Here is a 19,054-nt window from a genome sequence, read left to right as displayed (position 1 = left end):
CATGTGAGTGTTTGTGCTATACTTGTGAGCATAGCAGTCTTCCAAACTGTTGACCAGGCTTCAGTTCAAATCTTTTGTATTTCATCTGCTGTGTTTTTCACATTCTGTCTTCTTAAGCCGCGACAGCAAACTGATGATGAGTGTTGACAAATGAATATTGAGCAAAATGAGATCAATTAATATTTTAAAAGAGAAACTGAAAAAATAAAACTTCAAAAAGAATGGAGCTCATTTATTTTGAGTTGACTGATGCATCAGTACGTGAATCAAAGTAAACGAATGTAAAAAATACCCATTCAAATCGATCAGTTTTCAACTAGAGAGATTGAGATGTGTCGTATCTGTCTCAAGCCTCCATAACTGTTTATGTTACACCTCCACATCTGCAATGAAAGGTGGTGGAGCTAGAGCGGTGTTAGTCAAACCATGAGACATACCTATAATCGGTCTTCTCACAAAAACATCTGTAGCTTCTGAACCGTTTGACCTACAAATTCGTATGACCACTCCCTGGAAAGGGGAGACCCTCACGAACACGGTGGTGTTCTCAATTTATCTCTACGTCCCCCACAAGTGTCAGGGGACCCGTCTGAAGTCGGAACCCTTTATGTGCCAACTTCTGTTTGTAGAATCCAAAATCTTTGGGCAACAAACTAATGTGACCCCACTTGTCACAATGTTCTCAGTTTTGCCCTACGTTCCCCACAAGTGTCACGGGACTAATCTGAAGGTAACAGGTACTGATTAAAATGATAGATTTTTTAACCAGGGACCTCTCGCACCCTAAGCCATAATCGTACACTAACACCAACGATCCGTTTGGTCAAATAATTTTCACTTTCCACAAAAATGACGGTCAGGATATGAATCGATGTCTCCATGTTGCTAGCGAGCTTCACATAGCATTGGTGGTATAGTGGTGAGCATAGCTGCCTTCCAAGCAGTTGACCCGGGTTTGATTCCCGGCCAATGCAGAGCATGACATATTCACTAGTTTTAGGGGCTGGGTGTAATTTCAAGTCTATTACATTGGAATCAATCTTCGTGGAAGTACGATTTGCTCTTACTTTTTGCAGGTTTTCTAAATGAAGTGCGACATTGAGCCAACTAGTGAATATCACAATAGATTAGCTGTCCATCGCCTAAACCATTCAGCCACCTCGTCCTGCGCCCAAGAGGTGGCTGTTTGCGACCAGTGGCCTGAGATCTGCCTGTCTGAGCTTGTTAAAAGATCTGCAAAAGGGCTCATCCGGGATTTGAACCCGGGACCTCTCGCACCCTAAGCGAGAATCATACCCCTAGACCAACGAGCCTTACACAATAACAAAATAGTTTTGCTTTCTGCGGCAATGACAATGAGGATATCCATTGTTCTTGTCCATGGTGCTTGGAAAGATTGAACCTCATGTGAGTGTTTGTGCTATACTTGTGAGCATAGCAGTCTTCCAAACTGTTGACCAGGCTTCAGTTCAAATCTTTTGTATTTCATCTGCTGTGTTTTTCACATTCTGTCTTCTTAAGCCGCGACAGCAAACTGATGATGAGTGTTGACAAATGAATATTGAGCAAAATGAGATCAATTAATATTTTAAAAGAGAAACTGAAAAAATAAAACTTCAAAAAGAATGGAGCTCATTTATTTTGAGTTGACTGATGCATCAGTACGTGAATCAAAGTAAACGAATGTAAAAAATACCCATTCAAATCGATCAGTTTTCAACTAGAGAGATTGAGATGTGTCGTATCTGTCTCAAGCCTCCATAACTGTTTATGTTACACCTCCACATCTGCAATGAAAGGTGGTGGAGCTAGAGCGGTGTTAGTCAAACCATGAGACATACCTATAATCGGTCTTCTCACAAAAACATCTGTAGCTTCTGAACCGTTTGACCTACAAATTCGTATGACCACTCCCTGGAAAGGGGAGACCCTCACGAACACGGTGGTGTTCCCAATTTGTCTCTACGTCCCCCACAAGTGTCAGGGGACCCGTCTGAAGTCGGAACCCTTTATGTGCCAACTTCTGTTTGTAGAATCCAAAATCTTTGGGCAACAAACTAATGTGACCCCACTTGTCACAATGTTCTCAGTTTTGCCCTACGTTCCCCACAAGTGTCACGGGACTAATCTGAAGGTAACAGGTACTGATTAAAATGATAGATTTTTTAACCAGGGACCTCTCGCACCCTAAGCCATAATCGTACACTAACACCAACGATCCGTTTGGTCAAATAATTTTCACTTTCCACAAAAATGACGGTCAGGATATGAATCGATGTCTCCATGTTGCTAGCGAGCTTCACATAGCATTGGTGGTATAGTGGTGAGCATAGCTGCCTTCCAAGCAGTTGACCCGGGTTTGATTCCCGGCCAATGCAGAGCATGACATATTCACTAGTTTTAGGGGCTGGGTGTAATTTCAAGTCTATTACATTGGAATCAATCTTCGTGGAAGTACGATTTGCTCTTACTTTTTGCAGGTTTTCTAAATGAAGTGCGACATTGAGCCAACTAGTGAATATCACAATAGATTAGCTGTCCATCGCCTAAACCATTCAGCCACCTCGTCCTGCGCCCAAGAGGTGGCTGTTTGCGACCAGTGGCCTGAGATCTGCCTGTCTGAGCTTGTTAAAAGATCTGCAAAAGGGCTCATCCGGGATTTGAACCCGGGACCTCTCGCACCCTAAGCGAGAATCATACCCCTAGACCAACGAGCCTTACACAATAACAAAATAGTTTTGCTTTCTGCGGCAATGACAATGAGGATATCCATTGTTCTTGTCCATGGTGCTTGGAAAGATTGAACCTCATGTGAGTGTTTGTGCTATACTTGTGAGCATAGCAGTCTTCCAAACTGTTGACCAGGCTTCAGTTCAAATCTTTTGTATTTCATCTGCTGTGTTTTTCACATTCTGTCTTCTTAAGCCGCGACAGCAAACTGATGATGAGTGTTGACAAATGAATATTGAGCAAAATGAGATCAATTAATATTTTAAAAGAGAAACTGAAAAAATAAAACTTCAAAAAGAATGGAGCTCATTTATTTTGAGTTGACTGATGCATCAGTACGTGAATCAAAGTAAACGAATGTAAAAAATACCCATTCAAATCGATCAGTTTTCAACTAGAGAGATTGAGATGTGTCGTATCTGTCTCAAGCCTCCATAACTGTTTATGTTACACCTCCACATCTGCAATGAAAGGTGGTGGAGCTAGAGCGGTGTTATTCAAACCATGACACATACCTATAATCGGTCTTCTCACAAAAACATCTGTAGCTTCTGAACCGTTTGACCTACAAATTCGTATGACCACTCCCTGGAAAGGGGAGACCCTCACGAACACGGTGGTGTTCTCAATTTATCTCTACGTCCCCCACAAGTGTCAGGGGACCCGTCTGAAGTCGGAACCCTTTATGTGCCAACTTCTGTTTGTAGAATCCAAAATCTTTGGGCAACAAACTAATGTGACCCCACTTGTCACAATGTTCTCAGTTTTGCCCTACGTTCCCCACAAGTGTCACGGGACTAATCTGAAGGTAACAGGTACTGATTAAAATGATAGATTTTTTAACCAGGGACCTCTCGCACCCTAAGCCATAATCGTACACTAACACCAACGATCCGTTTGGTCAAATAATTTTCACTTTCCACAAAAATGACGGTCAGGATATGAATCGATGTCTCCATGTTGCTAGCGAGCTTCACATAGCATTGGTGGTATAGTGGTGAGCATAGCTGCCTTCCAAGCAGTTGACCCGGGTTCGATTCCCGGCCAATGCAGAGCATGACATATTCACTAGTTTTAGGGGCTGGGTGTAATTTCAAGTCTATTACATTGGAATCAATCTTCGTGGAAGTACGATTTGCTCTTACTTTTTGCAGGTTTTCTAAATGAAGTGCGACATTGAGCCAACTAGTGAATATCACAATAGATTAGCTGTCCATCGCCTAAACCATTCAGCCACCTCGTCCTGCGCCCAAGAGGTGGCTGTTTGCGACCAGTGGCCTGAGATCTGCCTGTCTGAGCTTGTTAAAAGATCTGCAAAAGGGCTCATCCGGGATTTGAACCCGGGACCTCTCGCACCCTAAGCGAGAATCATACCCCTAGACCAACGAGCCTTACACAATAACAAAATAGTTTTGCTTTCTGCGGCAATGACAATGAGGATATCCATTGTTCTTGTCCATGGTGCTTGGAAAGATTGAACCTCATGTGAGTGTTTGTGCTATACTTGTGAGCATAGCAGTCTTCCAAACTGTTGACCAGGCTTCAGTTCAAATCTTTTGTATTTCATCTGCTGTGTTTTTCACATTCTGTCTTCTTAAGCCGCGACAGCAAACTGATGATGAGTGTTGACAAATGAATATTGAGCAAAATGAGATCAATTAATATTTTAAAAGAGAAACTGAAAAAATAAAACTTCAAAAAGAATGGAGCTCATTTATTTTGAGTTGACTGATGCATCAGTACGTGAATCAAAGTAAACGAATGTAAAAAATACCCATTCAAATCGATCAGTTTTCAACTAGAGAGATTGAGATGTGTCGTATCTGTCTCAAGCCTCCATAACTGTTTATGTTACACCTCCACATCTGCAATGAAAGGTGGTGGAGCTAGAGCGGTGTTATTCAAACCATGACACATACCTATAATCGGTCTTCTCACAAAAACATCTGTAGCTTCTGAACCGTTTGACCTACAAATTCGTATGACCACTCCCTGGAAAGGGGAGACCCTCACGAACACGGTGGTGTTCTCAATTTATCTCTACGTCCCCCACAAGTGTCAGGGGACCCGTCTGAAGTCGGAACCCTTTATGTGCCAACTTCTGTTTGTAGAATCCAAAATCTTTGGGCAACAAACTAATGTGACCCCACTTGTCACAATGTTCTCAGTTTTGCCCTACGTTCCCCACAAGTGTCACGGGACTAATCTGAAGGTAACAGGTACTGATTAAAATGATAGATTTTTTAACCAGGGACCTCTCGCACCCTAAGCCATAATCGTACACTAACACCAACGATCCGTTTGGTCAAATAATTTTCACTTTCCACAAAAATGACGGTCAGGATATGAATCGATGTCTCCATGTTGCTAGCGAGCTTCACATAGCATTGGTGGTATAGTGGTGAGCATAGCTGCCTTCCAAGCAGTTGACCCGGGTTCGATTCCCGGCCAATGCAGAGCATGACATATTCACTAGTTTTAGGGGCTGGGTGTAATTTCAAGTCTATTACATTGGAATCAATCTTCGTGGAAGTACGATTTGCTCTTACTTTTTGCAGGTTTTCTAAATGAAGTGCGACATTGAGCCAACTAGTGAATATCACAATAGATTAGCTGTCCATCGCCTAAACCATTCAGCCACCTCGTCCTGCGCCCAAGAGGTGGCTGTTTGCGACCAGTGGCCTGAGATCTGCCTGTCTGAGCTTGTTAAAAGATCTGCAAAAGGGCTCATCCGGGATTTGAACCCGGGACCTCTCGCACCCTAAGCGAGAATCATACCCCTAGACCAACGAGCCTTACACAATAACAAAATAGTTTTGCTTTCTGCGGCAATGACAATGAGGATATCCATTGTTCTTGTCCATGGTGCTTGGAAAGATTGAACCTCATGTGAGTGTTTGTGCTATACTTGTGAGCATAGCAGTCTTCCAAACTGTTGACCAGGCTTCAGTTCAAATCTTTTGTATTTCATCTGCTGTGTTTTTCACATTCTGTCTTCTTAAGCCGCGACAGCAAACTGATGATGAGTGTTGACAAATGAATATTGAGCAAAATGAGATCAATTAATATTTTAAAAGAGAAACTGAAAAAATAAAACTTCAAAAAGAATGGAGCTCATTTATTTTGAGTTGACTGATGCATCAGTACGTGAATCAAAGTAAACGAATGTAAAAAATACCCATTCAAATCGATCAGTTTTCAACTAGAGAGATTGAGATGTGTCGTATCTGTCTCAAGCCTCCATAACTGTTTATGTTACACCTCCACATCTGCAATGAAAGGTGGTGGAGCTAGAGCGGTGTTATTCAAACCATGACACATACCTATAATCGGTCTTCTCACAAAAACATCTGTAGCTTCTGAACCGTTTGACCTACAAATTCGTATGACCACTCCCTGGAAAGGGGAGACCCTCACGAACACGGTGGTGTTCTCAATTTATCTCTACGTCCCCCACAAGTGTCAGGGGACCCGTCTGAAGTCGGAACCCTTTATGTGCCAACTTCTGTTTGTAGAATCCAAAATCTTTGGGCAACAAACTAATGTGACCCCACTTGTCACAATGTTCTCAGTTTTGCCCTACGTTCCCCACAAGTGTCACGGGACTAATCTGAAGGTAACAGGTACTGATTAAAATGATAGATTTTTTAACCAGGGACCTCTCGCACCCTAAGCCATAATCGTACACTAACACCAACGATCCGTTTGGTCAAATAATTTTCACTTTCCACAAAAATGACGGTCAGGATATGAATCGATGTCTCCATGTTGCTAGCGAGCTTCACATAGCATTGGTGGTATAGTGGTGAGCATAGCTGCCTTCCAAGCAGTTGACCCGGGTTCGATTCCCGGCCAATGCAGAGCATGACATATTCACTAGTTTTAGGGGCTGGGTGTAATTTCAAGTCTATTACATTGGAATCAATCTTCGTGGAAGTACGATTTGCTCTTACTTTTTGCAGGTTTTCTAAATGAAGTGCGACATTGAGCCAACTAGTGAATATCACAATAGATTAGCTGTCCATCGCCTAAACCATTCAGCCACCTCGTCCTGCGCCCAAGAGGTGGCTGTTTGCGACCAGTGGCCTGAGATCTGCCTGTCTGAGCTTGTTAAAAGATCTGCAAAAGGGCTCATCCGGGATTTGAACCCGGGACCTCTCGCACCCTAAGCGAGAATCATACCCCTAGACCAACGAGCCTTACACAATAACAAAATAGTTTTGCTTTCTGCGGCAATGACAATGAGGATATCCATTGTTCTTGTCCATGGTGCTTGGAAAGATTGAACCTCATGTGAGTGTTTGTGCTATACTTGTGAGCATAGCAGTCTTCCAAACTGTTGACCAGGCTTCAGTTCAAATCTTTTGTATTTCATCTGCTGTGTTTTTCACATTCTGTCTTCTTAAGCCGCGACAGCAAACTGATGATGAGTGTTGACAAATGAATATTGAGCAAAATGAGATCAATTAATATTTTAAAAGAGAAACTGAAAAAATAAAACTTCAAAAAGAATGGAGCTCATTTATTTTGAGTTGACTGATGCATCAGTACGTGAATCAAAGTAAACGAATGTAAAAAATACCCATTCAAATCGATCAGTTTTCAACTAGAGAGATTGAGATGTGTCGTATCTGTCTCAAGCCTCCATAACTGTTTATGTTACACCTCCACATCTGCAATGAAAGGTGGTGGAGCTAGAGCGGTGTTATTCAAACCATGACACATACCTATAATCGGTCTTCTCACAAAAACATCTGTAGCTTCTGAACCGTTTGACCTACAAATTCGTATGACCACTCCCTGGAAAGGGGAGACCCTCACGAACACGGTGGTGTTCTCAATTTATCTCTACGTCCCCCACAAGTGTCAGGGGACCCGTCTGAAGTCGGAACCCTTTATGTGCCAACTTCTGTTTGTAGAATCCAAAATCTTTGGGCAACAAACTAATGTGACCCCACTTGTCACAATGTTCTCAGTTTTGCCCTACGTTCCCCACAAGTGTCACGGGACTAATCTGAAGGTAACAGGTACTGATTAAAATGATAGATTTTTTAACCAGGGACCTCTCGCACCCTAAGCCATAATCGTACACTAACACCAACGATCCGTTTGGTCAAATAATTTTCACTTTCCACAAAAATGACGGTCAGGATATGAATCGATGTCTCCATGTTGCTAGCGAGCTTCACATAGCATTGGTGGTATAGTGGTGAGCATAGCTGCCTTCCAAGCAGTTGACCCGGGTTCGATTCCCGGCCAATGCAGAGCATGACATATTCACTAGTTTTAGGGGCTGGGTGTAATTTCAAGTCTATTACATTGGAATCAATCTTCGTGGAAGTACGATTTGCTCTTACTTTTTGCAGGTTTTCTAAATGAAGTGCGACATTGAGCCAACTAGTGAATATCACAATAGATTAGCTGTCCATCGCCTAAACCATTCAGCCACCTCGTCCTGCGCCCAAGAGGTGGCTGTTTGCGACCAGTGGCCTGAGATCTGCCTGTCTGAGCTTGTTAAAAGATCTGCAAAAGGGCTCATCCGGGATTTGAACCCGGGACCTCTCGCACCCTAAGCGAGAATCATACCCCTAGACCAACGAGCCTTACACAATAACAAAATAGTTTTGCTTTCTGCGGCAATGACAATGAGGATATCCATTGTTCTTGTCCATGGTGCTTGGAAAGATTGAACCTCATGTGAGTGTTTGTGCTATACTTGTGAGCATAGCAGTCTTCCAAACTGTTGACCAGGCTTCAGTTCAAATCTTTTGTATTTCATCTGCTGTGTTTTTCACATTCTGTCTTCTTAAGCCGCGACAGCAAACTGATGATGAGTGTTGACAAATGAATATTGAGCAAAATGAGATCAATTAATATTTTAAAAGAGAAACTGAAAAAATAAAACTTCAAAAAGAATGGAGCTCATTTATTTTGAGTTGACTGATGCATCAGTACGTGAATCAAAGTAAACGAATGTAAAAAATACCCATTCAAATCGATCAGTTTTCAACTAGAGAGATTGAGATGTGTCGTATCTGTCTCAAGCCTCCATAACTGTTTATGTTACACCTCCACATCTGCAATGAAAGGTGGTGGAGCTAGAGCGGTGTTATTCAAACCATGACACATACCTATAATCGGTCTTCTCACAAAAACATCTGTAGCTTCTGAACCGTTTGACCTACAAATTCGTATGACCACTCCCTGGAAAGGGGAGACCCTCACGAACACGGTGGTGTTCTCAATTTATCTCTACGTCCCCCACAAGTGTCAGGGGACCCGTCTGAAGTCGGAACCCTTTATGTGCCAACTTCTGTTTGTAGAATCCAAAATCTTTGGGCAACAAACTAATGTGACCCCACTTGTCACAATGTTCTCAGTTTTGCCCTACGTTCCCCACAAGTGTCACGGGACTAATCTGAAGGTAACAGGTACTGATTAAAATGATAGATTTTTTAACCAGGGACCTCTCGCACCCTAAGCCATAATCGTACACTAACACCAACGATCCGTTTGGTCAAATAATTTTCACTTTCCACAAAAATGACGGTCAGGATATGAATCGATGTCTCCATGTTGCTAGCGAGCTTCACATAGCATTGGTGGTATAGTGGTGAGCATAGCTGCCTTCCAAGCAGTTGACCCGGGTTCGATTCCCGGCCAATGCAGAGCATGACATATTCACTAGTTTTAGGGGCTGGGTGTAATTTCAAGTCTATTACATTGGAATCAATCTTCGTGGAAGTACGATTTGCTCTTACTTTTTGCAGGTTTTCTAAATGAAGTGCGACATTGAGCCAACTAGTGAATATCACAATAGATTAGCTGTCCATCGCCTAAACCATTCAGCCACCTCGTCCTGCGCCCAAGAGGTGGCTGTTTGCGACCAGTGGCCTGAGATCTGCCTGTCTGAGCTTGTTAAAAGATCTGCAAAAGGGCTCATCCGGGATTTGAACCCGGGACCTCTCGCACCCTAAGCGAGAATCATACCCCTAGACCAACGAGCCTTACACAATAACAAAATAGTTTTGCTTTCTGCGGCAATGACAATGAGGATATCCATTGTTCTTGTCCATGGTGCTTGGAAAGATTGAACCTCATGTGAGTGTTTGTGCTATACTTGTGAGCATAGCAGTCTTCCAAACTGTTGACCAGGCTTCAGTTCAAATCTTTTGTATTTCATCTGCTGTGTTTTTCACATTCTGTCTTCTTAAGCCGCGACAGCAAACTGATGATGAGTGTTGACAAATGAATATTGAGCAAAATGAGATCAATTAATATTTTAAAAGAGAAACTGAAAAAATAAAACTTCAAAAAGAATGGAGCTCATTTATTTTGAGTTGACTGATGCATCAGTACGTGAATCAAAGTAAACGAATGTAAAAAATACCCATTCAAATCGATCAGTTTTCAACTAGAGAGATTGAGATGTGTCGTATCTGTCTCAAGCCTCCATAACTGTTTATGTTACACCTCCACATCTGCAATGAAAGGTGGTGGAGCTAGAGCGGTGTTAGTCAAACCATGAGACATACCTATAATCGGTCTTCTCACAAAAACATCTGTAGCTTCTGAACCGTTTGACCTACAAATTCGTATGACCACTCCCTGGAAAGGGGAGACCCTCACGAACACGGTGGTGTTCTCAATTTATCTCTACGTCCCCCACAAGTGTCAGGGGACCCGTCTGAAGTCGGAACCCTTTATGTGCCAACTTCTGTTTGTAGAATCCAAAATCTTTGGGCAACAAACTAATGTGACCCCACTTGTCACAATGTTCTCAGTTTTGCCCTACGTTCCCCACAAGTGTCACGGGACTAATCTGAAGGTAACAGGTACTGATTAAAATGATAGATTTTTTAACCAGGGACCTCTCGCACCCTAAGCCATAATCGTACACTAACACCAACGATCCGTTTGGTCAAATAATTTTCACTTTCCACAAAAATGACGGTCAGGATATGAATCGATGTCTCCATGTTGCTAGCGAGCTTCACATAGCATTGGTGGTATAGTGGTGAGCATAGCTGCCTTCCAAGCAGTTGACCCGGGTTCGATTCCCGGCCAATGCAGAGCATGACATATTCACTAGTTTTAGGGGCTGGGTGTAATTTCAAGTCTATTACATTGGAATCAATCTTCGTGGAAGTACGATTTGCTCTTACTTTTTGCAGGTTTTCTAAATGAAGTGCGACATTGAGCCAACTAGTGAATATCACAATAGATTAGCTGTCCATCGCCTAAACCATTCAGCCACCTCGTCCTGCGCCCAAGAGGTGGCTGTTTGCGACCAGTGGCCTGAGATCTGCCTGTCTGAGCTTGTTAAAAGATCTGCAAAAGGGCTCATCCGGGATTTGAACCCGGGACCTCTCGCACCCTAAGCGAGAATCATACCCCTAGACCAACGAGCCTTACACAATAACAAAATAGTTTTGCTTTCTGCGGCAATGACAATGAGGATATCCATTGTTCTTGTCCATGGTGCTTGGAAAGATTGAACCTCATGTGAGTGTTTGTGCTATACTTGTGAGCATAGCAGTCTTCCAAACTGTTGACCAGGCTTCAGTTCAAATCTTTTGTATTTCATCTGCTGTGTTTTTCACATTCTGTCTTCTTAAGCCGCGACAGCAAACTGATGATGAGTGTTGACAAATGAATATTGAGCAAAATGAGATCAATTAATATTTTAAAAGAGAAACTGAAAAAATAAAACTTCAAAAAGAATGGAGCTCATTTATTTTGAGTTGACTGATGCATCAGTACGTGAATCAAAGTAAACGAATGTAAAAAATACCCATTCAAATCGATCAGTTTTCAACTAGAGAGATTGAGATGTGTCGTATCTGTCTCAAGCCTCCATAACTGTTTATGTTACACCTCCACATCTGCAATGAAAGGTGGTGGAGCTAGAGCGGTGTTATTCAAACCATGACACATACCTATAATCGGTCTTCTCACAAAAACATCTGTAGCTTCTGAACCGTTTGACCTACAAATTCGTATGACCACTCCCTGGAAAGGGGAGACCCTCACGAACACGGTGGTGTTCTCAATTTATCTCTACGTCCCCCACAAGTGTCAGGGGACCCGTCTGAAGTCGGAACCCTTTATGTGCCAACTTCTGTTTGTAGAATCCAAAATCTTTGGGCAACAAACTAATGTGACCCCACTTGTCACAATGTTCTCAGTTTTGCCCTACGTTCCCCACAAGTGTCACGGGACTAATCTGAAGGTAACAGGTACTGATTAAAATGATAGATTTTTTAACCAGGGACCTCTCGCACCCTAAGCCATAATCGTACACTAACACCAACGATCCGTTTGGTCAAATAATTTTCACTTTCCACAAAAATGACGGTCAGGATATGAATCGATGTCTCCATGTTGCTAGCGAGCTTCACATAGCATTGGTGGTATAGTGGTGAGCATAGCTGCCTTCCAAGCAGTTGACCCGGGTTCGATTCCCGGCCAATGCAGAGCATGACATATTCACTAGTTTTAGGGGCTGGGTGTAATTTCAAGTCTATTACATTGGAATCAATCTTCGTGGAAGTACGATTTGCTCTTACTTTTTGCAGGTTTTCTAAATGAAGTGCGACATTGAGCCAACTAGTGAATATCACAATAGATTAGCTGTCCATCGCCTAAACCATTCAGCCACCTCGTCCTGCGCCCAAGAGGTGGCTGTTTGCGACCAGTGGCCTGAGATCTGCCTGTCTGAGCTTGTTAAAAGATCTGCAAAAGGGCTCATCCGGGATTTGAACCCGGGACCTCTCGCACCCTAAGCGAGAATCATACCCCTAGACCAACGAGCCTTACACAATAACAAAATAGTTTTGCTTTCTGCGGCAATGACAATGAGGATATCCATTGTTCTTGTCCATGGTGCTTGGAAAGATTGAACCTCATGTGAGTGTTTGTGCTATACTTGTGAGCATAGCAGTCTTCCAAACTGTTGACCAGGCTTCAGTTCAAATCTTTTGTATTTCATCTGCTGTGTTTTTCACATTCTGTCTTCTTAAGCCGCGACAGCAAACTGATGATGAGTGTTGACAAATGAATATTGAGCAAAATGAGATCAATTAATATTTTAAAAGAGAAACTGAAAAAATAAAACTTCAAAAAGAATGGAGCTCATTTATTTTGAGTTGACTGATGCATCAGTACGTGAATCAAAGTAAACGAATGTAAAAAATACCCATTCAAATCGATCAGTTTTCAACTAGAGAGATTGAGATGTGTCGTATCTGTCTCAAGCCTCCATAACTGTTTATGTTACACCTCCACATCTGCAATGAAAGGTGGTGGAGCTAGAGCGGTGTTAGTCAAACCATGAGACATACCTATAATCGGTCTTCTCACAAAAACATCTGTAGCTTCTGAACCGTTTGACCTACAAATTCGTATGACCACTCCCTGGAAAGGGGAGACCCTCACGAACACGGTGGTGTTCTCAATTTATCTCTACGTCCCCCACAAGTGTCAGGGGACCCGTCTGAAGTCGGAACCCTTTATGTGCCAACTTCTGTTTGTAGAATCCAAAATCTTTGGGCAACAAACTAATGTGACCCCACTTGTCACAATGTTCTCAGTTTTGCCCTACGTTCCCCACAAGTGTCACGGGACTAATCTGAAGGTAACAGGTACTGATTAAAATGATAGATTTTTTAACCAGGGACCTCTCGCACCCTAAGCCATAATCGTACACTAACACCAACGATCCGTTTGGTCAAATAATTTTCACTTTCCACAAAAATGACGGTCAGGATATGAATCGATGTCTCCATGTTGCTAGCGAGCTTCACATAGCATTGGTGGTATAGTGGTGAGCATAGCTGCCTTCCAAGCAGTTGACCCGGGTTCGATTCCCGGCCAATGCAGAGCATGACATATTCACTAGTTTTAGGGGCTGGGTGTAATTTCAAGTCTATTACATTGGAATCAATCTTCGTGGAAGTACGATTTGCTCTTACTTTTTGCAGGTTTTCTAAATGAAGTGCGACATTGAGCCAACTAGTGAATATCACAATAGATTAGCTGTCCATCGCCTAAACCATTCAGCCACCTCGTCCTGCGCCCAAGAGGTGGCTGTTTGCGACCAGTGGCCTGAGATCTGCCTGTCTGAGCTTGTTAAAAGATCTGCAAAAGGGCTCATCCGGGATTTGAACCCGGGACCTCTCGCACCCTAAGCGAGAATCATACCCCTAGACCAACGAGCCTTACACAATAACAAAATAGTTTTGCTTTCTGCGGCAATGACAATGAGGATATCCATTGTTCTTGTCCATGGTGCTTGGAAAGATTGAACCTCATGTGAGTGTTTGTGCTATACTTGTGAGCATAGCAGTCTTCCAAACTGTTGACCAGGCTTCAGTTCAAATCTTTTGTATTTCATCTGCTGTGTTTTTCACATTCTGTCTTCTTAAGCCGCGACAGCAAACTGATGATGAGTGTTGACAAATGAATATTGAGCAAAATGAGATCAATTAATATTTTAAAAGAGAAACTGAAAAAATAAAACTTCAAAAAGAATGGAGCTCATTTATTTTGAGTTGACTGATGCATCAGTACGTGAATCAAAGTAAACGAATGTAAAAAATACCCATTCAAATCGATCAGTTTTCAACTAGAGAGATTGAGATGTGTCGTATCTGTCTCAAGCCTCCATAACTGTTTATGTTACACCTCCACATCTGCAATGAAAGGTGGTGGAGCTAGAGCGGTGTTAGTCAAACCATGAGACATACCTATAATCGGTCTTCTCACAAAAACATCTGTAGCTTCTGAACCGTTTGACCTACAAATTCGTATGACCACTCCCTGGAAAGGGGAGACCCTCACGAACACGGTGGTGTTCTCAATTTATCTCTACGTCCCCCACAAGTGTCAGGGGACCCGTCTGAAGTCGGAACCCTTTATGTGCCAACTTCTGTTTGTAGAATCCAAAATCTTTGGGCAACAAACTAATGTGACCCCACTTGTCACAATGTTCTCAGTTTTGCCCTACGTTCCCCACAAGTGTCACGGGACTAATCTGAAGGTAACAGGTACTGATTAAAATGATAGATTTTTTAACCAGGGACCTCTCGCACCCTAAGCCATAATCGTACACTAACACCAACGATCCGTTTGGTCAAATAATTTTCACTTTCCACAAAAATGACGGTCAGGATATGAATCGATGTCTCCATGTTGCTAGCGAGCTTCACATAGCATTGGTGGTATAGTGGTGAGCATAGCTGCCTTCCAAGCAGTTGACCCGGGTTCGATTCCCGGCCAATGCAGAGCATGACATATTCACTAGTTTTAGGGGCTGGGTGTAATTTCAAGTCTATTACATTGGAATCAATCTTCGTGGAAGTACGATTTGCTCTTACTTTTTGCAGGTTTTCTAAATGAAGTGCGACATTGAGCCAACTAGTGAATATCACAATAGATTAGCTGTCCATCGCCTAAACCATTCAGCCACCTCGTCCTGCGCCCAAGAGGTGGCTGTTTGCGACCAGTGGCCTGAGATCTGCCTGTCTGAGCTTGTTAAAAGATCTGCAAAAGGGCTCATCCGGGATTTGAACCCGGGACCTCTCGCACCCTAAGCGAGAATCATACCCCTAGACCAACGAGCCTTACACAATAACAAAATAGTTTTGCTTTCTGCGGCAATGACAATGAGGATATCCATTGTTCTTGTCCATGGTGCTTGGAAAGATTGAACCTCATGTGAGTGTTTGTGCTATACTTGTGAGCATAGCAGTCTTCCAAACTGTTGACCAGGCTTCAGTTCAAATCTTTTGTATTTCATCTGCTGTGTTTTTCACATTCTGTCTTCTTAAGCCGCGACAGCAAACTGATGATGAGTGTTGACAAATGAATATTGAGCAAAATGAGATCAATTAATATTTTAAAAGAGAAACTGAAAAAATAAAACTTCAAAAAGAATGGAGCTCATTTATTTTGAGTTGACTGATGCATCAGTACGTGAATCAAAGTAAACGAATGTAAAAAATACCCATTCAAATCGATCAGTTTTCAACTAGAGAGATTGAGATGTGTCGTATCTGTCTCAAGCCTCCATAACTGTTTATGTTACACCTCCACATCTGCAATGAAAGGTGGTGGAGCTAGAGCGGTGTTAGTCAAACCATGAGACATACCTATAATCGGTCTTCTCACAAAAACATCTGTAGCTTCTGAACCGTTTGACCTACAAATTCGTATGACCACTCCCTGGAAAGGGGAGACCCTCACGAACACGGTGGTGTTCTCAATTTATCTCTACGTCCCCCACAAGTGTCAGGGGACCCGTCTGAAGTCGGAACCCTTTATGTGCCAACTTCTGTTTGTAGAATCCAAAATCTTTGGGCAACAAACTAATGTGACCCCACTTGTCACAATGTTCTCAGTTTTGCCCTACGTTCCCCACAAGTGTCACGGGACTAATCTGAAGGTAACAGGTACTGATTAAAATGATAGATTTTTTAACCAGGGACCTCTCGCACCCTAAGCCATAATCGTACACTAACACCAACGATCCGTTTGGTCAAATAATTTTCACTTTCCACAAAAATGACGGTCAGGATATGAATCGATGTCTCCATGTTGCTAGCGAGCTTCACATAGCATTGGTGGTATAGTGGTGAGCATAGCTGCCTTCCAAGCAGTTGACCCGGGTTCGATTCCCGGCCAATGCAGAGCATGACATATTCACTAGTTTTAGGGGCTGGGTGTAATTTCAAGTCTATTACATTGGAATCAATCTTCGTGGAAGTACGATTTGCTCTTACTTTTTGCAGGTTTTCTAAATGAAGTGCGACATTGAGCCAACTAGTGAATATCACAATAGATTAGCTGTCCATCGCCTAAACCATTCAGCCACCTCGTCCTGCGCCCAAGAGGTGGCTGTTTGCGACCAGTGGCCTGAGATCTGCCTGTCTGAGCTTGTTAAAAGATCTGCAAAAGGGCTCATCCGGGATTTGAACCCGGGACCTCTCGCACCCTAAGCGAGAATCATACCCCTAGACCAACGAGCCTTACACAATAACAAAATAGTTTTGCTTTCTGCGGCAATGACAATGAGGATATCCATTGTTCTTGTCCATGGTGCTTGGAAAGATTGAACCTCATGTGAGTGTTTGTGCTATACTTGTGAGCATAGCAGTCTTCCAAACTGTTGACCAGGCTTCAGTTCAAATCTTTTGTATTTCATCTGCTGTGTTTTTCACATTCTGTCTTCTTAAGCCGCGACAGCAAACTGATGATGAGTGTTGACAAATGAATATTGAGCAAAATGAGATCAATTAATATTTTAAAAGAGAAACTGAAAAAATAAAACTTCAAAAAGAATGGAGCTCATTTATTTTGAGTTGACTGATGCATCAGTACGTGAATCAAAGTAAACGAATGTAAAAAATACCCATTCAAATCGATCAGTTTTCAACTAGAGAGATTGAGATGTGTCGTATCTGTCTCAAGCCTCCATAACTGTTTATGTTACACCTCCACATCTGCAATGAAAGGTGGTGGAGCTAGAGCGGTGTTAGTCAAACCATGAGACATACCTATAATCGGTCTTCTCACAAAAACATCTGTAGCTTCTGAACCGTTTGACCTACAAATTCGTATGACCACTCCCTGGAAAGGGGAGACCCTCACGAACACGGTGGTGTTCTCAATTTATCTCTACGTCCCCCACAAGTGTCAGGGGACCCGTCTGAAGTCGGAACCCTTTATGTGCCAACTTCTGTTTGTAGAATCCAAAATCTTTGGGCAACAAACTAATGTGACCCCACTTGTCACAATGTTCTCAGTTTTGCCCTACGTTCCCCACAAGTGTCACGGGACTAATCTGAAGGTAACAGGTACTGATTAAAATGATAGATTTTTTAACCAGGGACCTCTCGCACCCTAAGCCATAATCGTACACTAACACCAACGATCCGTTTGGTCAAATAATTTTCACTTTCCACAAAAATGACGGTCAGGATATGAATCGATGTCTCCATGTTGCTAGCGAGCTTCACATAGCATTGGTGGTATAGTGGTGAGCATAGCTGCCTTCCAAGCAGTTGACCCGGGTTCGATTCCCGGCCAATGCAGAGCATGACATATTCACTAGTTTTAGGGGCTGGGTGTAATTTCAAGTCTATTACATTGGAATCAATCTTCGTGGAAGTACGATTTGCTCTTACTTTTTGCAGGTTTTCTAAATGAAGTGCGACATTGAGCCAACTAGTGAATATCACAATAGATTAGCTGTCCATCGCCTAAACCATTCAGCCACCTCGTCCTGCGCCCAAGAGGTGGCTGTTTGCGACCAGTGGCCTGAGATCTGCCTGTCTGAGCTTGTTAAAAGATCTGCAAAAGGGCTCATCCGGGATTTGAACCCGGGACCTCTCGCACCCTAAGCGAGAATCATACCCCTAGACCAACGAGCCTTACACAATAACAAAATAGTTTTGCTTTCTGCGGCAATGACAATGAGGATATCCATTGTTCTTGTCCATGGTGCTTGGAAAGATTGAACCTCATGTGAGTGTTTGTGCTATACTTGTGAGCATAGCAGTCTTCCAAACTGTTGACCAGGCTTCAGTTCAAATCTTTTGTATTTCATCTGCTGTGTTTTTCACATTCTGTCTTCTTAAGCCGCGACAGCAAACTGATGATGAGTGTTGACAAATGAATATTGAGCAAAATGAGATCAATTAATATTTTAAAAGAGAAACTGAAAAAATAAAACTTCAAAAAGAATGGAGCTCATTTATTTTGAGTTGACTGATGCATCAGTACGTGAATCAAAGTAAACGAATGTAAAAAATACCCATTCAAATCGATCAGTTTTCAACTAGAGAGATTGAGATGTGTCGTATCTGTCTCAAGCCTCCATAACTGTTTATGTTACACCTCCACATCTGCAATGAAAGGTGGTGGAGCTAGAGCGGTGTTAGTCAAACCATGAGACATACCTATAATCGGTCTTCTCACAAAAACATCTGTAGCTTCTGAACCGTTTGACCTACAAATTCGTATGACCACTCCCTGGAAAGGGGAGACCCTCACGAACACGGTGGTGTTCTCAATTTATCTCTACGTCCCCCACAAGTGTCAGGGGACCCGTCTGAAGTCGGAACCCTTTATGTGCCAACTTCTGTTTGTAGAATCCAAAATCTTTGGGCAACAAACTAATGTGACCCCACTTGTCACAATGTTCTCAGTTTTGCCCTACGTTCCCCACAAGTGTCACGGGACTAATCTGAAGGTAACAGGTACTGATTAAAATGATAGATTTTTTAACCAGGGACCTCTCGCACCCTAAGCCATAATCGTACAC

The 19,054-nt window shown here is 42.6% G+C and overlaps 26 non-coding genes across 26 annotated transcripts; 13 read left to right on the top strand and 13 right to left on the bottom strand.

Annotated features, from left to right (window-relative positions):
- The first annotated feature begins 902 nt into the window (after positions 1-902).
- trnag-ucc (transfer RNA glycine (anticodon UCC)) lies at positions 903-974 on the top strand. Its single transcript has one exon. It is a non-coding gene; the product is annotated as a tRNA-Gly (tRNA).
- Positions 975-1,241: 267 nt separating this feature from the next.
- trnap-agg (transfer RNA proline (anticodon AGG)) lies at positions 1,242-1,313 on the bottom strand. Its single transcript has one exon. It is a non-coding gene; the product is annotated as a tRNA-Pro (tRNA).
- A 993-nt stretch (positions 1,314-2,306) lies between these two features.
- On the top strand, positions 2,307-2,378 carry trnag-ucc (transfer RNA glycine (anticodon UCC)). Its single transcript has one exon. It is a non-coding gene; the product is annotated as a tRNA-Gly (tRNA).
- Positions 2,379-2,645: 267 nt separating this feature from the next.
- On the bottom strand, positions 2,646-2,717 carry trnap-agg (transfer RNA proline (anticodon AGG)). Its single transcript has one exon. It is a non-coding gene; the product is annotated as a tRNA-Pro (tRNA).
- Positions 2,718-3,710: 993 nt separating this feature from the next.
- trnag-ucc (transfer RNA glycine (anticodon UCC)) lies at positions 3,711-3,782 on the top strand. The gene has a single exon. It is a non-coding gene; the product is annotated as a tRNA-Gly (tRNA).
- Positions 3,783-4,049: 267 nt separating this feature from the next.
- trnap-agg (transfer RNA proline (anticodon AGG)) lies at positions 4,050-4,121 on the bottom strand. The gene has a single exon. It is a non-coding gene; the product is annotated as a tRNA-Pro (tRNA).
- A 993-nt stretch (positions 4,122-5,114) lies between these two features.
- Positions 5,115-5,186, top strand: trnag-ucc (transfer RNA glycine (anticodon UCC)). Its single transcript has one exon. It is a non-coding gene; the product is annotated as a tRNA-Gly (tRNA).
- A 267-nt stretch (positions 5,187-5,453) lies between these two features.
- Positions 5,454-5,525, bottom strand: trnap-agg (transfer RNA proline (anticodon AGG)). The gene has a single exon. It is a non-coding gene; the product is annotated as a tRNA-Pro (tRNA).
- Positions 5,526-6,518: 993 nt separating this feature from the next.
- On the top strand, positions 6,519-6,590 carry trnag-ucc (transfer RNA glycine (anticodon UCC)). Its single transcript has one exon. It is a non-coding gene; the product is annotated as a tRNA-Gly (tRNA).
- Positions 6,591-6,857: 267 nt separating this feature from the next.
- Positions 6,858-6,929, bottom strand: trnap-agg (transfer RNA proline (anticodon AGG)). The gene has a single exon. It is a non-coding gene; the product is annotated as a tRNA-Pro (tRNA).
- Positions 6,930-7,922: 993 nt separating this feature from the next.
- trnag-ucc (transfer RNA glycine (anticodon UCC)) lies at positions 7,923-7,994 on the top strand. The gene has a single exon. It is a non-coding gene; the product is annotated as a tRNA-Gly (tRNA).
- Positions 7,995-8,261: 267 nt separating this feature from the next.
- trnap-agg (transfer RNA proline (anticodon AGG)) lies at positions 8,262-8,333 on the bottom strand. Its single transcript has one exon. It is a non-coding gene; the product is annotated as a tRNA-Pro (tRNA).
- Positions 8,334-9,326: 993 nt separating this feature from the next.
- On the top strand, positions 9,327-9,398 carry trnag-ucc (transfer RNA glycine (anticodon UCC)). The gene has a single exon. It is a non-coding gene; the product is annotated as a tRNA-Gly (tRNA).
- Positions 9,399-9,665: 267 nt separating this feature from the next.
- trnap-agg (transfer RNA proline (anticodon AGG)) lies at positions 9,666-9,737 on the bottom strand. The gene has a single exon. It is a non-coding gene; the product is annotated as a tRNA-Pro (tRNA).
- Positions 9,738-10,730: 993 nt separating this feature from the next.
- On the top strand, positions 10,731-10,802 carry trnag-ucc (transfer RNA glycine (anticodon UCC)). Its single transcript has one exon. It is a non-coding gene; the product is annotated as a tRNA-Gly (tRNA).
- A 267-nt stretch (positions 10,803-11,069) lies between these two features.
- trnap-agg (transfer RNA proline (anticodon AGG)) lies at positions 11,070-11,141 on the bottom strand. Its single transcript has one exon. It is a non-coding gene; the product is annotated as a tRNA-Pro (tRNA).
- Positions 11,142-12,134: 993 nt separating this feature from the next.
- Positions 12,135-12,206, top strand: trnag-ucc (transfer RNA glycine (anticodon UCC)). The gene has a single exon. It is a non-coding gene; the product is annotated as a tRNA-Gly (tRNA).
- Positions 12,207-12,473: 267 nt separating this feature from the next.
- On the bottom strand, positions 12,474-12,545 carry trnap-agg (transfer RNA proline (anticodon AGG)). The gene has a single exon. It is a non-coding gene; the product is annotated as a tRNA-Pro (tRNA).
- Positions 12,546-13,538: 993 nt separating this feature from the next.
- trnag-ucc (transfer RNA glycine (anticodon UCC)) lies at positions 13,539-13,610 on the top strand. Its single transcript has one exon. It is a non-coding gene; the product is annotated as a tRNA-Gly (tRNA).
- A 267-nt stretch (positions 13,611-13,877) lies between these two features.
- Positions 13,878-13,949, bottom strand: trnap-agg (transfer RNA proline (anticodon AGG)). The gene has a single exon. It is a non-coding gene; the product is annotated as a tRNA-Pro (tRNA).
- A 993-nt stretch (positions 13,950-14,942) lies between these two features.
- trnag-ucc (transfer RNA glycine (anticodon UCC)) lies at positions 14,943-15,014 on the top strand. Its single transcript has one exon. It is a non-coding gene; the product is annotated as a tRNA-Gly (tRNA).
- Positions 15,015-15,281: 267 nt separating this feature from the next.
- trnap-agg (transfer RNA proline (anticodon AGG)) lies at positions 15,282-15,353 on the bottom strand. Its single transcript has one exon. It is a non-coding gene; the product is annotated as a tRNA-Pro (tRNA).
- Positions 15,354-16,346: 993 nt separating this feature from the next.
- trnag-ucc (transfer RNA glycine (anticodon UCC)) lies at positions 16,347-16,418 on the top strand. The gene has a single exon. It is a non-coding gene; the product is annotated as a tRNA-Gly (tRNA).
- A 267-nt stretch (positions 16,419-16,685) lies between these two features.
- On the bottom strand, positions 16,686-16,757 carry trnap-agg (transfer RNA proline (anticodon AGG)). Its single transcript has one exon. It is a non-coding gene; the product is annotated as a tRNA-Pro (tRNA).
- A 993-nt stretch (positions 16,758-17,750) lies between these two features.
- trnag-ucc (transfer RNA glycine (anticodon UCC)) lies at positions 17,751-17,822 on the top strand. The gene has a single exon. It is a non-coding gene; the product is annotated as a tRNA-Gly (tRNA).
- A 267-nt stretch (positions 17,823-18,089) lies between these two features.
- trnap-agg (transfer RNA proline (anticodon AGG)) lies at positions 18,090-18,161 on the bottom strand. Its single transcript has one exon. It is a non-coding gene; the product is annotated as a tRNA-Pro (tRNA).
- Between the last annotated feature and the right edge of the window lie 893 nt (positions 18,162-19,054).

The sequence above is a fragment of the Salmo salar genome, unplaced genomic scaffold (assembly GCF_965601325.2).
Source record: "Salmo salar unplaced genomic scaffold, fSalSal1 ptg000135l, whole genome shotgun sequence".
Lineage (NCBI taxonomy): Eukaryota > Metazoa > Chordata > Actinopteri > Salmoniformes > Salmonidae > Salmo > Salmo salar.
This window is presented reverse-complemented; position numbering and strand designations above follow the sequence as displayed.